This window comes from Misgurnus anguillicaudatus, chromosome 19, assembly GCF_027580225.2.
Source record: "Misgurnus anguillicaudatus chromosome 19, ASM2758022v2, whole genome shotgun sequence".
NCBI classification, from domain to species: domain Eukaryota; kingdom Metazoa; phylum Chordata; class Actinopteri; order Cypriniformes; family Cobitidae; genus Misgurnus; species Misgurnus anguillicaudatus.
Genome location: NC_073355.2, coordinates 687,769 through 702,787, shown reverse-complemented (window position 1 = coordinate 702,787; position 15,019 = coordinate 687,769). Strand labels below are relative to the sequence as shown.

The 15,019-nt window shown below is 36.4% G+C and overlaps 1 long non-coding RNA gene across 1 annotated transcript; it reads right to left on the bottom strand.

Moving 5' to 3' along the window:
• Positions 1 to 4,089: 4,089 nt before the first annotated feature.
• LOC129448715 (uncharacterized) lies at positions 4,090 to 9,057 on the bottom strand. Its single transcript, XR_012358921.1, has 5 exons — positions 8,896 to 9,057; positions 7,154 to 7,605; positions 6,922 to 7,077; positions 6,598 to 6,676; positions 4,090 to 5,350 (listed from the first exon to the last, which is right to left on the bottom strand). It is a non-coding gene; the product is annotated as an uncharacterized lncRNA (long non-coding RNA).
• Between the last annotated feature and the right edge of the window lie 5,962 nt (positions 9,058 to 15,019).

The window sequence follows — 15,019 nt, the reverse complement described above, 5'->3', positions numbered from 1 at the left end:
ATTGTGACTGAAGAATTTGTTATTAAAATGATCCATTAGTCTGAGACCTCAAAGACTGACATTCAGATGAACCTTATGAAAGGTGAGCTTTACAACGATGTGCTGCATGACCGTAAATTTTGAAGATTTAATGCTTCAAAGTTACAATGACGTAATGCAGCCTCACGTGCAAGGGAGGGGGTGAACTGTGTACGGCACAATGTTCCTTATCAGGTTAAAGAGGAAACCGATTTAATTCAAACAAATCAATGTTAAACTACACATTCGAGTGAATCGATAAAATCAATTTATCGCCCAGCCCTAGTACCTGGGTTGATTTATTTTTAAATTTTAAAAATACCCACATACCTGGGACTTCATTTCTTACATGCAAGATTAAGATAATAAAGATCCCTTGTGGAAAGCCACACCCATTGTCCAGGAGAATAGCTGAGGCTAGAACCACAATGACGATAGGCCTGCAGCTTGTTCCTCCTGATGGCACATTGTAGCTGTACGTGAGCCTGACTCTAGACTTTCTCACTCCCCTGAAGCCAGTGGTTAACAGACAGGGCGTCCAATGGTTCTCCTGACAATGGCAACACTGGGGGTTGAAACCCCAGAACACATTGGAAAGGTGTGAGCCCAGGGCAGGGATTGACATCACTCTACTTTTGCTGGCAATATAAACAAAGACATTTATTTAATTCTTGGTTAAGATGGCCATTGTTAAAGTTGGCAATTGGTTTGAGTGATACCCTGGAGAGAGGCTCAAATCCACATTACAGAGGGGGAAGGCTGTCCAAACACTGGATGTAAACTAGGGACCTCTGTCAGAGACAATATTTTTAGCTAGGCCGTAATAGTGAAAGAGGCACTGAAAGAGTTGCTGAGCCATTTCGAATGCAGGGAGAAGTTTGGGCAGGGGAATGAGTCAGCATGCTTGCCTTTGAAAAACGGTATGAGTATGGTTGTGTTACCCAAATTCGAAGGCTATGTGAGACCATTGTTGGTGAGGTATAGTCAGGGAGTGGAGATGTCCGGAGGGTAGTTGTTTTGGGTGATTAAGATGTGGCACTTGCATGGCAATTCTTTACAAGGATGGTTGCATCAGATTGTAATAATGACCACCAGAATGTTTTTTTTAACAGAACTTAAATTAGAGTGGACCAACTGCAAGACCTTTTAAAGCAAGTTCGGGGGCATATAAGGGGGAAGACGACTGAAGAGCATTGGCTTGATTGAGTTCTGCCATAATGTCCCACTAGACAGGAGCTTAGATTAATAAGGGAAACAAAAATGGGTTCCATGGAAGATGTCTAAAGGGTGGGATCAAGCTGGTGGGATAGCACATCTGCTTTAACATTTATTAGAGCCAGGAAATTACGTAAATAGAAAAGATAAGTTTAGTTTAGTTAAAACAGGGACCATCTGATAACCATCTGAAGTCCACAAAACCCATACTAAACATGTTTTCACAAGACTTTTCAACACAGGATCTAGTAGAGTTTTTTCTTTAAAATAATGTGAAAATCATTCTGCCTACTCATTCACAAAAAAAAACAATACATTAATAGCAGTTTTCACAATAATCTGCGATTAACAGATGACAAAACCAAACCAATGCAATCAGGCCTTAGTGGTCCCATGAAGCGGCTTATCAACTTTCTCTGTCAACTCAGGCTTTGATCTTATTACTCCACCCACGCGTGCACATAAAAGAGTGACGTCGGCACCGTACAACCAATCGGAACAGAAAATAGAGAGAGCACGTACGAGCAGTGTATTTCTTTAGCGGAGGAGCATGAGCTAATTATACAAAATTAGGAAGATTATAAAAATGTATTTCAAGAGTGAAATAATACTGCCTCTGCTCGTTAATATATATACCATGTACATTAACATGTACTTCATTGTATAATTTATTTAGGTACCCAAAGTGAAACATGCTTTTTTAAAGTTAATTTACACTGTTAAATTTGTTAATAATCTTACAGGGAATTTTATAAAAGCCCTCTTTTAAAGACATGGTCAGGAAATGTTCCGGGGAACACTAAGCTGTTAATGTAGGCTTTCTTACAGTGCGAGGACCACCTTGCGCATGGTTCGACAAACCGTGTTTTCCCCACCGACCGCATACATGTATGTACCACTTGCAAAAAAGTGCAACGCAATACACATGACTGGGCAAGGGAAAAGTAAAAACTTTCTCTACGAAGTTCTCTTCTAACAATTTGCAAGGAGACCCCTAAGACTTCTTTCTGCTTTGGATGTTTAAGATTAAGACCCTCACCCTCCTTTTCTTTTTTTTTAAATGTGGTATCAACACGGAAATAGTGATTGTTGAATATGCCTTAATGTTTGTATTTTAATATGTTCAATAAAAAAATACAAATAAATAAAATTTGCCACCTATATATTTCTTTGCTAGCAGCTGATCGGTCAAACTGCAGTCTCAGATCTCAAATCCAGAACATAACCTGCCCCGGGGCAGGTTAGCCGTGCAGCGTAAGATACCATGGCGACGAACACCGATTAAAGCCGCGCTACTTTCATGGTAACTAAAACCCAAGGTTGGCGCAAACTAATCTTAAACTTACCTGGCTATACAATTAAACTGGCTTCATGGTATAGGCCCCTAGTTTTCCTCATCTCACTCGACATTGTTTGTTTATATTGCGTGAAATGGTGCGCTGTAATATGCAGAGCGGATTTACTTTGCACTTCGTCGTGATTAACAAACAAACAAAAGCAAAATAATACTTTAATGGCATTGATAAACCTGTGGATATTTTCTGTGACGGGAAAGATTGTAAGTCATCAACATCTAATAATTTACGCGAGAGGCACTCGGGAGACGGGTGCTTGTTCTCCCGACAGCATCTGTGAAGTTTATGTGATTCTAACACATTGACCCCAGAGGATCTTATGAAAAACTTTCCAATATTTTACTCAGTCAACGAAAATCGAGCAGGACCAAAACATTTTACAGCTGATCGCTTTGAAAAATGTTAAGCGACGGCATCAAGTATAACCGCAGCAATGACAGTGATCTTAATATGACAAAGTGTTTTGGTTAATGCCATTAATGTTTTTTTTTTAAATCAGTGTATACCACTAGTCAACTAAATGAATATATCATGGCAAAGATGAATGCACATTTATATATTGATTGAATAGATTTATAGCATTTTGAAAAAAACTTTTCATGGATTTATTGCATTTTGTGGAAAAAAATAATTTGTTTTTATAATAAATCTTTGAAAATCAAATTATGGATTTGAATTTTTTATGTTTTTATAACCTAAAGATGCTGTGTGAAAGTTTGTAACAGAAAATAGTGGTTTTCATCACACGTTTTTACCGAAATTTGTAAACCAATAAACCTAATATATAAATATATATATATATATATATATATATATATATATATATATATATATATATATATATATATATATATATATATATATATATATATATATATATATATATATATGCGCAGAAGTGTCATGTGTGTTGCTCATATTTTCAAAATATGTGTTTGTTGTGTCATGTTAACCATGTGCATTGCGTGTTTTGTCAAAATAAGTGCCTGCTGCAGACACGTCAAAACGGTTTATGATAAAAGAGATGCTCACAGTCACAAAATACACACAAGACACTCCCTTAACATTAAACTCTGATTACGTATGAGATTATGCAATGAGATCTGGCAAATGCATTTTAGACGTGTCTGCACAAGGCACTTATTTTGACAAGACGCATGATGCACATGGTTCACTTGATGGGCCAAACACCTATTGAACTATTTTATTATAATATATATAATTTCACAAGTATGCCTTAGACTTTTATAGAATTATATAGAACCCTTGGTTTTACTTTCTTATATAGAAACCATGGTTTTACTACAGAAAAAAATTCAACCATTTTTGGCTAAATGCAATTTGTATTACCATATATATCGTTCATAAAAAATATTTTTGTAATTATACAAATAGTTCGCTACAAATTTTTTTTAATTTGCCTTTATTTAACCCAAAGAGAACCTCACTGATATTAAAAATCTCTTTTACATGAGTGTCCTGGCCAAGACAGGGGGCCCAGTTACATAAATAAACATATGACAAACAAAAATACCAAAAATTTCAATGCAAATTTTCCACTAGAAGCATTTGTGAATCAATAAAACATTTTCCATTGCACGCATAAGTCTTTTAAATTTAGTAAAAGGCACTGTCACGGAGACCTGTGACAAATGACTTTTATTATGAAAGAACTTTTATTTTGATTTGGACTCGCTACATCAACTCACATACCCTTTACATTCATCTCTGACTTGCGCAAAATATACATCGTTAACACAGAAATGTTTGTAGTTCCACCTCAAAAAAATGATACTTTAAACGAACACAATTTTATTCTGGACAGTGGTTCCACACAACCCAGTTAATTTATTTTAACATTTAAGGGTTGTTTTCAGTCAATGCCAAATTCTTTTGTTGCAGCAACACAATTGAATAATAAATAACTAATGTGAAGTGGTAATGTTCAACAAAATTATCTTAGTTACTTATCCACAACTTAAGATTGTTACGTTTTCTGAACACGTGTTTAACTTGTTCAAACGAATCAAATATTTTTTGCTTGTCCAACTCAAGAGTAGTTTATTCATACAACTCAATTACATTGTGGACCGTGGTTCCATCCAATTACTTTTAGTTACTTTAACACAACAATGTCTATTTCAAGTACATCACACACAAAAATATACTTTTTGTAATAAACTCTATATTATTCAAAAAAGAATCTCTTACACCAGTTCTTCAAGCCATGTTTTTTGCACTTAAACTACAGATACCGTAAAGGATATACCAACAAATGAGATGCACTCATCAACTTGAAAAGCTTGCAAAGTTTTTAAGGACTTTGGATATTACAATGTAACCTTATAACAACATTAAAAAAATTTTTAAAGTTACTGACAAATGAAATGCACGAAAACTCCATTTCAAAAACATGGCATTTACATATGAAATATTAAAACATTCCTTTCTCAAAACATCTGCAAAAGGCTTGGTCTTCAGCGTCTAAACTTTATGAGATAGTTACTTCCCATCTAGCTCCAGAAACAACAACTGCAATACTTCAAAAGTGTACCTGAATTCAGGAAAGTATCTCAAGTTCAGTGCATATATCAGTCCCATCAGCACGGTTGTCGCATACACAATGTTGTTGAGGTCCAAGAACTCTTAATCCCTTCAATAACACTCCAACATCTGCTGGGCTGTCTTTGATGTCTGAACCATACAAGGACTCCCATCACCATCTTCTGGATCGCCTCCTGGGTACTGGGTGCATCTGTATCCTGCAGGTGAGAATGACAATGATACAATTATTTTATGTTTATTAATAAGTTCAGAAAATCTCTTATTTACCATTTAATGTTATTCAAAACCACATCACTTGATTCTGTAAAACTGAAGTATTTTAAGAACGGTCTCATTCCATAATGTACAACAGCCAAAAAGTCAAAGAGGGCAAGTATTGTTTGCTTACCAACATTATTATACCTTGTTTTCTGCATTAGAAAACAACTCGTAGGTTTGAAATACCATGAGTGGAGATGAGATAAAATAAAAAGTTATCCCAGGTGAAAAAGTACACGTCCATAATGTACTTAAAGTGCTCTATTTTCATGCACTAATTTTGTACATTATTCTTTTGTACTACTTAAGATAACCTTAAGAACATCTTGTACATTGTTCACAATGTCAGTCTAAATTAGATTTCAGGGCATATCCGATTTGACAAACTCATTGTCCATATTGTGGATCACAACCGTTCTGTGCGTCCTGTAGCGTTCTGCCGTTTTCTGGATTATCTACAATGTTTCTATGGCAATGACGTTGCACTGGCACGACAATCTGCTTCAACATCTGACGTGTTTATGTTTTACGTGACGCAACAGCATGACATAACCGAAAAGCTACACAAATGCGATCAGAGCGGTCAGACTGACTTGGATTTCCAGAAATGCGATTTGAAAAGGATTTTAAACCACCCATGGATGTAGCCTGAAACAGATTTGAAAAAACACTGATTTCATGTGGTTTTTGGCCGTTGACACTTTCTAAATGTGACTGGATTCAAATATGCACCAAAATCAGATTTAGACTGACAGTGTGAACAAGGTATAATTGTACTTCCCTGTTCTATTTTTGAGACACCATGAATATGAACTAAAATGTGCTAAAAATTTATTTTAAAAATGTATTTAGGTACCACTCGTAGTAAACTTGAACCCATCCAAAGTTGGGTTCAAGTTTACAAGTTTTAACTAATACATTTTTAAAACAGAGATAGTATATTCAAAGCACATTTTAGTTCATAATCATGTTGTCTCAAAACAGCACAAATAAGTACACTTAGATAATCTTAAGAACATCTTAAAAAGTACTAAAGAATAATTTTTAGTATATCAAGTATAAATTAGTTTAAAAATAGAGCACTGTAAGAACATTATGGAAGTGTACTACTTTTCCACCTGGTATACCACAACATTTCAATTCCTTGATAATACAGCAAAGTATATATATATGCACATATACTAACCAAGTACTCTTTAATTAGACTGGTCGGGTCTTCATTCAGGTAGACAAAGAAAGATCGGAGTCTGATCAATGTTGTCAGTCTAAATATGTAAATATCAAAATTGTATTAATTGTAGCATTCACAATATCAGGTAAACATTTACCTTTATTTTTAGATTATTATGCAAAATACAGCATGTAAGTGGAAAACAACAACAAAAAAGGGACACCTTAAACTGTATCTTTGTTTCTTTTTTTTACAAGTTCCAGAAACTTTCTAATTCCAATTTCACCAGTGCAAAAAGAAGTTTTATTATAAGGTTTTGATGAGTACAGTTCTTCATACCCATGTTGTGGAAACCAGCAGGTTTTTAATTCTCGGTCAATTGACGACTCCTCGTTTTGCATAGATCCTTATAAGCTTTGCAGAATATTGATCCATCTTTGCCAAGTATGTAGACACCAATGGGGCTGTTGCGATTCTTTAAAACTCTGCACAAATCTACAAAACACAATAAATTATTGTTACCACAAAGCCAACAAAGTTACCATAAATGACTCAAAAACTTTTCACTCACCTCTTCCCTTCTGAAAAGAGCAGGCCATCTAGTTTTGAAATCTGCTATTGAAGGCGATTTCTTGACAACCTCATGTCTCCTGATAAAAAAAATGTCCATCAGCATTCATAATGTTTTCTCATTGTTCTTTTTAATTTCAGACAGAAGTATTACACTGACTACTTCCAGTGTTTTGGATGTCTCCGTTTGTGGATGGTAAGGGCAGTTGTTGACCTCAGCGTTGCATGTTTTTTTTTTTATATATATATGGTAAGCAGCACTGGAAATTCCAGCTGGTTTGGGCTTGAGTAAATTTAATTTCACTTTAAAACTAATTGCCCAAGTCAGAATCCATGAACTGCATCCTTAAATGTCCTTGTAGATTACATTGTTTTTCTATTTCCTTTGACAGGTCACTCACTGAAGAAGGAATGACAACTTTTAGCCAGACTGGAGAAGTCATTGTGGTATGACTGTGTGGAAAACAAGAAAAATTTAGTTAATTTTTTTTTTAAATCAATTGTAAGTATGGTTAAGAAACATTAACTTATAATTGTCCAGTCCATTTAACAAAATAAAAGCATACTTTACAACATATCCGTGGACTTGTTTTTTCAAAGTCACCATCAAACAAAGCACCAGCCAATATAACTCAAGCAATGGATAATCATCAGCTAACTAAAATAGGCACTGACAGACTTTAACATACAATGCAGTTTACCCAAAAAAAGTGTGATATGCTCTAGTTTAAATAATCTGTTTTAATAAAACACATCTGGCTTCAGTCATGAACAAAAGCATCACTTGCCTCATCACCATAAAAACTTTTGACCTCTCATAATATTTCAGCAATGGAAACTACACCAGGCTTAAAATCACTCAGTGAAGGCTGGTTGTGTTTTCTGTTTTTGTGTAATATAGAAGTCCCATTGACATTTGATTGGAAATCACAACCTGATAACATGCAAAATACCGTTTTACTTTTCTTTAAGTGACTGTTTATGTGAGCAAAGTATTCTTTTTCTGATGACAGTGCACTGCATGCCATGCACACAAACTATGTCATGCAATATTACATCTGTAGCATAATTCCTACTTAAATGAACAAGTAGAGCATACCATGTCTTGAATATATCAATGAGAATATGTACAATGATGTATATAATAACCCCCACAACGCACGTGCAGCAGTCTTTAATGTTTTAGTAATTTAGATCACAAATTTTACATTTCAACATAACTTACTTTAAGTAAATATTCATTCAGAGTAACAACAAAAAATAAACTTTAAGAACCCCTTGAGAAAATGCTCTAACTAAACACAGGAAAATACTTTCAAAAGCACTATTGTCACCAGTAAAACAAGTTCAACGGCTAAAGTTATCACCGGAACACGACGGAAAATCGAAGTTCAACTCACCACGAACACGTGAAGCAATCCATTCATTTTGAAACGCACAAATCACACAGTTTACAACACTGCTGCTATCATAAAACACTACAAAGGACACGAAATTGAACAACACGTTTAATACTGTTTAAACACGAGTAAATCACGTTTAATACGGTTTAAACACGTCACACAACAGATCGCGTGAAGCACTCCATTACATTTGAAACGCACAAATCACACACTTTACCTCACCGCTGCACAAACGACGTGAAATCATCACCATCAAACACCATCGACTTCAACATAAAATAAAGTTGCCTCAATAATGTTTTAAGATAGATTGAAGAAAAAACGTATTTTGTTTACTTACCCGAAACACCATCACCCGCGCGCCGTCTTCGTGCGTGGAAGTCGTTAAATGACGTCACATCCGGTATTTGAATCGCAAAAGTAAACCAATTACTTTAGTTTAAAGATAGGTAGTTAGGTAAACCAGAGTGAATAACCAATTGATTTAGCATAACACATTACACTTGTATTTTGTCTTAAAAAGAAATGTGTACCTATGTGTTAATGTAACTAGATACATTTGTGTATAATGAACAGTGCTACAAAACCCATTTTTTTGTGTTGTTTTGAGGCTGATGTGTCCATATCTCTGACTTGTTTATTTGGTTAAATGTTTAAAAGTTAAATGTTTTGTTAATTTGTTTGAACAATAGAAATGAAACATACAAGTGTTCATGTGAAAAGTTTTTTTTTATTCTGTTAAATGCATCCATTTACATATACAAACAGATATACTTACGTATTGGTTCATCATTCCATTCCAAACAGTCAAACCGAGTTGCATTCTTTTCTGCCATTTTGTTTATCCCGTTCCCGCCACTAGAAGGCGCAGTTCAACTGATTAATTGAACAGGGGGAGTTTTGCCACAGTTGACTATGAAATTGAGGGAATTTATGTGTGTAATATTGTTTTACATAATTTTTTCCCTAACTAAATGTTTATGTAATTTGTATATTATAAAATGTTTTTCATTTGCATTTGCAATGTATTTGTTTGAGTTTGTTAATTCCCAGATAGCACAGGTACGTCTGCAAGATGTCTGGTAAGGATCTGGAGATTTGGAATACATCTGGTGTGTAAACATCTTATAAAGGTCTAAGAAAGAGCTGCTTTACATACATTCTAAACCAAAAACGTCTTGCAGACATCTTCAATATGTCTATATGACATCTTTTAGGAAACGTCTCAGAGACGTATTGCAGATGAGCAAACAATCTAAATAATACGTCTTGCAGATGTAAACGCAGACATCAAATAGACGTCTTCGAGATGTATGTGTGCTATCAGGGTTTTCTATGTTACCTTTTCCTTTTTTTTTGGTTTAGTCCTATTAAGTGGCTTAGCCTATTTAAAGGCTTCGGGCAGCTAGTGATGGGAGAAACGAAGCTTTTCGAAGCTTCGAATCAATTGAACCAATTGCTTCGAAAATTGATTCAGTTTTTCGAAGCAGTTCGAAACCCACACATGCTGGCGACCCCTGCTGGTCAAAATAGTGTACAAGCAGATGTGTCGAAACATTTTACACTTTTTTTTACAAAATAATAGCAAGATTTTTATTAAAATATGTTTTAAAAAAGTATTTAACTTAATTAAGACATAGTTAAAAGTGTATTATGTGTTTTTAGTTTTATTTAGGGCAAACAAATGAATAAATCTAACAACCCTTTTAATTATGCACATTTTTGTCAATAAATATGTCTATAAACAAAAAGTAGACAACATGGCAGTGTTATTAGTCAGAAGGATAAATGTTTTATGAACTTTCATAATAAAACTGACCCGAGTTCACCTAAACTTTTTAGTCACTGGTCATGTGATCAACTCCCCCTACTGGTGAACCATCGGATTTTCGAAACAGTTATGATGTAATGAAGCCTCGTTTGCTAAAATCACGTGACTTGGGCCAGTTTGAAACAAGCTCCGAACCACTGATTCGAAACAAAAGATTCGTAAATGTTTCGAAGCCTAATGAAGCAGTGCTTCGAAAGCGACCATCACTACGGGCAGCATTGTTCAGGGCTCGTTGAGTGAGTCAGTATACCTCAAAATTTTGAGTGTTACACAGTGTATTGGACCAATTTATTGGTTTAGCCTTTCACTTGTAAATATTTTACACAGCCTGTTGTGGATACATTTTGGATATTTTTTCCCACCATTTTTTTTTTTTCTACTGTAAATAAGGTCTTGTAAATATCACCAGCACTATTGGAAACTGCCTCTGCACTCTACATTTAGAGTGCAGAGGCAGTTTCCAATAGTGCTGGTGATATTTACAAGACCTTATTTACAGTAGAAAAAAAAATTGGTGGGAAAAAAATATCCAAAAATGTATCCACAACAGGTTGTGTAAATAAACACCTTTCCGTCACCCAGTTACCAGCCTCCATCTCTTTGGTACATCCAGGTCAGTGTTGCTAAACTGTTTAGGCAACTTTGGATCCTCACTCAGTTTGAGTACATTGACCAAGTTAACATTTGGTGTCAGAAGTTTTTTTGTACCACTGAGGTGACGAGATTTTTTTTTCACGTCCAGTCATGCCTCACAAAACGAGAAATCAGCCTGATGAAAGAACAAGGCCAGATGTGGACCAGAGTGAAGTTGAGGCGGATCCTAATGAAGACGTGCAGTCTACAAGGCTTTCTGGGGCTGGAGCTGATACTGCTGTTACTGCTCTGGCTCAGATGTTCAATTCCTTTATGGAATATCAAAAGGATCGTGAGGACCGACAAGAGAGAGAGGCAATTTGACGAGAACAAAATTGCTCAGCCACCATGTAGCGCAGATGGAACTTGACATGGAACGTATTAGTCAGGGAGCAGTTGGTGGCAAACCTGCACCAAGAGTGATAGACCGGGAGCCACGGCTTGCGAGACTGGAGGACGCTGATGATATTGAGCACTATTTGCTGACATTTGAGGTATACCAGTGGCCTAAAGAAGACTGGGCCATTCACCTCATACCGTTGCTAACTGGTAAGGCCAGATCTGCGTTTGTTGCAATGGACCCTTTACATACACAGGAATATGATGTTGTTAAGACTGCAATACTGAAAAAGTATTAAATCAATGCTGAAACTTATAGACTGAGGTTCCGTAACCTAAATACCCCTGCGGACGAGTCACCAGAGGAGCTTTACATCAGACTGAAAGACCTGTTTTGCAAGTGGGTGCACTACTCCAGCAGCAGTAAAGATGTAATGGAGACCCTTGTTCTGGAACAGTTCCTACGGGTCTTGTACCCAGATGTGAGGACTTGGGTCAGGGAGCGTGATCCAAAGACTGCTGCTGAGGCTGCCAGACTAGCAGAGGCATATATTACAGCTCGAAAAGGAACAGGACACTTCTGCTATGCAGGAATACTCCCTTCGTCCAAGGGTAAGTCTGAGGGATTGGGGGGCTGTTCAAACTCTCAAGACAGAATACTAAGACTCACACAAAGTAAAGCCACTATTCCACATGTAACTGAGCAGAGTGTAGTTAAGGATGATGTTGTATGTTATCATTGTGGTCAGCCAGGACATACTAGACCTCTTTGCCCCCTGAAGAAACCCAAAACTGCAAATCTCTGTTATGTCCCTCATCCAGTTCAGTCATCCCCCATGAAATGCAACTCACAGCCAGTTAGATCTGTCTTGTTAAATGGTAGACCAGTTTTAGCCTTTGTAGATACTGGTTGTACTTATACACTAGTGCAGAGCAGATATGTGCCCAGACAAGACTGGAGTGACAAAGAGACGGTTACTGTTTGTTGCGTACACGGTGACAACACTCCATTGCCTACAGCAGAAGTGTATATTGAGGTCTTAAATCAGTCTTATTTGATGAAGGTTGGCATTGCTGAGGCTCTTCCCTATCCCATACTCCTTGGCACAGATATGCCAGTGTTATTACAGACAACCCTCAACCCAGACCCAGATAACCCCTTACAAAGCTTGCCTTTTTGTTCTTCTGATATTGAGACCGAATCAGGACCAACAGAAGACAGCAGGTTACAACAGCGTAGGGATTGGGTAGTAGGGTTGATTGAAACCTAGCGAGGCTAGCGAGGATGTTGCTGAACTTGAATTATGTGAGTCAGACATTGTGATTCCCAATGGTCTAGCCCAGCTGCAGAGAGAAGACCCAACCCTAGCCACATGTTTTAGACAAGTTAAGCAAAAGGAAGGTACTGATGTTTTACTTGGTGATCCTTTTGTGTTGAAATGTGAGCTTCTGTATAAACAACAAACTAAGGAGTGAGATCTTCGCTTAGTTGTACCTAAAGCACAAAGAAGTGAGGTGTTGCAGTTAGGTCATTCCATTCCATGGTCAGGTCATTTAGGTTTTGCAAAGACATGTTAACAGGCACCAACTGATTTAGCCGCTAATTCATTTAAAGAGAGTTCCAGTCTGATGGTGCAGCATATTCAAAAGCAGTTTTACCTAGATTAGTTCAAGCTGAGGGTACATGAAGATAAGACGACTGAGAATGCGAAGAATAGTTACCAAAGGATGGCAAAAAACATAATTACTTCGTAAAGTGAAGATCAGGCAACTCTATTATATAATGTACAGTGATGTGTTGAAAATGTACAATCCATAATAAATCTTAAAGGTGCAGTGTGTAAGTTTTAGAAGGATATCTTGACAGAAATGCAAAATAATATATAAAACTATATTATCAGGCGTGTATAAAGACCTTCCGTAATGAAACGTTATGTGTTTATTACCTTAAAATGAGATGTTTTTATCTACCTACATAGAGGGTCCCCTTACATGGAAGCTGCCATTTTGTGCTGCCATGTTTCTACAGAAGCCCTTAATGGACAAACTTTTTTACTAAGTTGTCTCCAACGATGACATGTTTGTCCGGTGGCGGCTACCGTAGCTTTTCTATGTGTTTCAAAAGCTATAGGTAAGCAGTGGGCTTAGCCGTTGTTTGCAGTTCACAACCTTACCACTAGATGCCACTAAAATTACACACTGCACCTTTAAGGCACTGTGATATACAGCTTCCAGGGAGGCAAAAAGATAAGAATAGGCATGCTGGTATACTACATCCCTGTAGTCAAAAATCTGTAAGTTTCAGACACAAGCTTCTTTCTTGCATTGAATGAAAAACAAGGCTTATTTCTAAAATAAAATCCTAGCTGCTTCTTTTACTTTTGTCTCTAATAATTAATATGTGAATTAAAACTTAGTTTGTCATCAATTATGATGCACAGATACTCTGAGACTAATATGATCTGTTTCCCTTGCAGAGTTCGAAGAACAACAGAACTATCTAAAGAATTTCTAGCATTTGATAACCACATGTAGTTTTCTCAACATTTAATACCAACTTTAAAGTAAAACACCTCGCTTGAATAACATCAAATGCTGATTCTAAATCCTCCAGATCTTGTTGTTGTGTTAAAGCAAAACAATAGATGACAGTGTCATCTGCATAAAAGTGGAATCTTGCTTTTTCAATATTTACTTCTAGAAAATGAATATATTTAGTAAATAATAATGGCCTCAATACAGATCCTTGGGGGACTCCCGTACCCTCTTCCATTGAGTCTGATTTAAAACCTTCTACTTGCACACAGCGGGTTCTTCCCTTAAAATAAGCATTAAACCACAAGACTACATTGTCTGATAGACCAACACTTTTTAGCCTTTCTAACAAATTATCAGGATCAACTGTATCAAATGCTTTAGTTGAATAAATAAAAAGACAGTAAATTCATGGTAAATCATGGTAAATTTAGTAAGAGATGAGCATGGTAACCTTTGCAATCCTTTGTGTTTGTTTACAGACGCCATTTCTCCATTGTCTGTTGTTTGAAAGAAACACAAAGGAATGCCTAGCCAGCCGTGTGATTGTGCATGAACTTGCTGTGCAGAGCTAGACGTGATTAAACAAGGTTTTTGATGTCCCGGTTTTTGATATCACGTCAATTATAGATAAAGTTACCACAAAGCACGTCAATTATGCGGTCTTGTAGTTTGTGGATGTGCATGGCCGTCACATCGTATTATTTGACAGAAGCACAAAGAAATCACTCGCGTCTGCAGAGAACTTTCAGATACACACATACACAAATAAATATGGATTTAAATGTCATGTTTGCTGCACTTGGAAAAAACAATTCAGCACAGCACTGAATACAGAGACTGGATCCGGGATTGAATGTCCGTTGCCAGGAGGGTGTGAGCTATGCATATGGATCGTCTCAGCTTTTTACTTGTCAGTGGCGTAGGGGTGTAGCAATCTTAGCTCATTTTAGGTAATGAAGTAACAGGAGAAAGACTGTACTTCTCCTTCGTCTTATACAGTTTACACTGAATAAGAATATTTATTTTCGATTTCACTTACATCATTTAAACGTAGACACTCCAAGCATTATGTAGACATTTATCTTTTGTTTGTAAGTTTTCATTAAGTTACAGTTCATTTTTC